Source organism: Malurus melanocephalus, unplaced genomic scaffold (assembly GCF_030028575.1).
Source record: "Malurus melanocephalus ecotype Western Australia unplaced genomic scaffold, MMel_1.1 scaffold_95, whole genome shotgun sequence".
In the NCBI taxonomy this organism is placed as follows: Eukaryota; Metazoa; Chordata; class Aves; order Passeriformes; family Maluridae; genus Malurus; species Malurus melanocephalus.
In genome coordinates, this window is record NW_026623327.1 from 1,181,042 (window position 1) to 1,183,677 (window position 2,636).

Consider the following 2,636-nt stretch of genomic DNA (forward strand, 5'->3'; position numbering starts at 1 on the left):
CAAAACTGAAAGGCTTTTACTGGTTATTGCATAAAAACTATGTGATAATGAAGTCCATATTATATACTCTAGATGGAGATTTTCAGATCAGAAAATCTGGGTAGAGAAAGATTAGGTTGTTTCATTGGAGATTAAGGAGACCTCGGATGGAAGTCTGCTCAAATCTTAAGCATGTTTCTTCTTACACGTGTAGATAATCGTGGACTCATCTACTAGGGGAGGAAACACAGGTTTCCCCTGTAGGTTATAGGGGAAAAGTCCAAATTTTCATCATCCTGGGCAGAAATTACTGTAACAGCTGTCATGGCTRTGTTATTCTTTCTGTTGGGATGTTCTGTCTCTGCCCTCTTGTGATCAATGGCATCCAGGAATGTGATAAAGGCTCTAACCAAACCCACCAAACAATCCCATGCCTTTGTCCAGAGCACCTGAGGCAGAATGAGCAGATGGGGAAGGTCCTTGCCTGCCCACACAGCCCCCAAGCTGCACCTGCACCGTACCTTTTTGCTGCAGGGGGTGTGGAGGCAGTTCCCAGGGTGTCACAGTGCTGCCAGCTGGAGGCAGGGTCACCTCAGCAAGGCAGCAGGGTGGCAGCAGTTTCCACAGGAGGTGCACAGGAAAAGTCAAGGACTTCCAGCTGGGGGTTGTCACCTGGCTTTGTCCTTGAGGGGAGGAGGACAAGGGCACCCCTGCTGCACATCTGTAGCCAGCAATGGCTTCAGTCATTTCTGCAGCTGTTGCAATTTGTGATGACGTCTCCAAGCTGGAAAACAGATTTCCTTGTCACTGAGTGCAGATCACCTTCAGATTGCAAATCTGAGTTGATGTTGTCTCAAACTGCTGCCCTTTGCCAGGCTGTGTGGAGAAGGTGTGCTTTTGCATGCACTGGAACACAACAGTAAAACCTTTAAAAAATCAGTAGCAATTAAAGTAATTTCAAATTTAATCAGCAATGTATTAATAAAGAATGGTTTCTTATTATTCTGTACAAGTGTGCTCGATAGATATCAGGTGGATAAAATATATCTGCTGGTGGTGTCTTTGTCCCCTTTTTAGTTTTTTCGTTTAGCTCATGATTTTATTTAATGGAAGAGACACTTCTCACATATTGGCTTGACAATTTACAAGCATTTGTTTGTGCTGAATTAAGCACATTTTTAAACTTTGTGTGTTGCTGCTGACAGTTTGGGGATTGATTTTTATCCCTGGAGAGATGCCTTTTTGTCTTTAAGGCAAATTGAAGTTGACTGCTGGAGCATTCYCTGGTAAGAGAGAGAATCTACTTTAGGGATATTTTTCTACTGAGAATTCATTTTTAACTCAGAAGCTTCAGCAAGGTCATGTTTTTCATGACACTTAAAAAAAAGAAAAAAGTTCACAGACAAAGAAGTGGCATTAACTTCAGAGAAAATAAATTGGAGCAAGTATTACCAAAATTTTTTCTATGATAGCTMTCTGTCAGGGAGGTGTGCCTAGATATGCAGTAGGTAAAATTTTCAGATTTTTCTTCTGAAAACACATGTTAAATGCTGGTGTGGGCAATGGCAGAAAAAGGTTTTATTCATCTATGTGTTTTCATATATGTTATCAGATTAAATTTTAAAACTTTAACATTTTTTAGGCCATTCAGATTTTTTCAAGAGCAGATTCATTTCTTGTCTACATTGGCAACATGGGATGGACTTGGCAGACATGAAAGGATTAATGTAATGAGGTGTGTGAGGATGCAGGATCTCCACCAGACAGGTGCTTTAGGAAACCTTCACAGTCAGGTAGAGCTAAATGCTTCTTTTTAAACAGTAGGTCTGTGGCTGGACATGCTGGGCTAGAGTTAAACCTTAAGATTTTTGCAACCTATATTCATCCAACCCCTCCATTAGCCAAGCACAGACTTTGTATACAAACATTATATTGTTGCTATATTGACAGGGATGCTAGGAATTTATTTATGTATCTTTCCCTGCAAAGTCTTTTTTTGGCACTAGATTTGTTTTATAAGTCTATTTTTTATGAATATAAATACAGCCAAAAGAAATAGACCCTGTGTGTATATCTGGTCTGGTTCAGTGGTCGAAATGAATTACAACTCACACCTGAACAGCAAACTCACACCAAACCATCCTGGCCAGTGGGAAAGTCTAGTGAGGGTGTTTGTGGTGTTACCTGGCAGATTACTGGAGAGGTGATGGACAGACCCCATTAAAATCTCATTTGATGCTTGTCTCTGGAATGACTGCACTCTCTTTAATCTCTGCCTTTGTATTCACTCATCCTTCTAAAGTGACTTCAAAAATAAATAAATAACCTTAGTCCTTCAATAAGGTACCAAATGACAAATTCACACCCACTTGTTTTCATTTCTAGGAAATCAAACCAGCTAAAGYGGGTTTTTACTGCRGTATCCAAACAAGTTGTAAGAACCRATTTCTTCAGGAAACTTTTATTCTGCTGGTTATAAAATCTTCTTAAAGGAGCTGCACACCTGTTTAGTCTTCCTTTAAATCTTCTTTGGAATGTTCTCATTGGATTTTTCACACATTTGATTCCTAAATATTTGAGTTATCTCCATATGTTTCTAAAATCGTGGCTATTAATTACCAGAATTTTCATTTGCCTATTTTTTTTCTTTTTTTTTT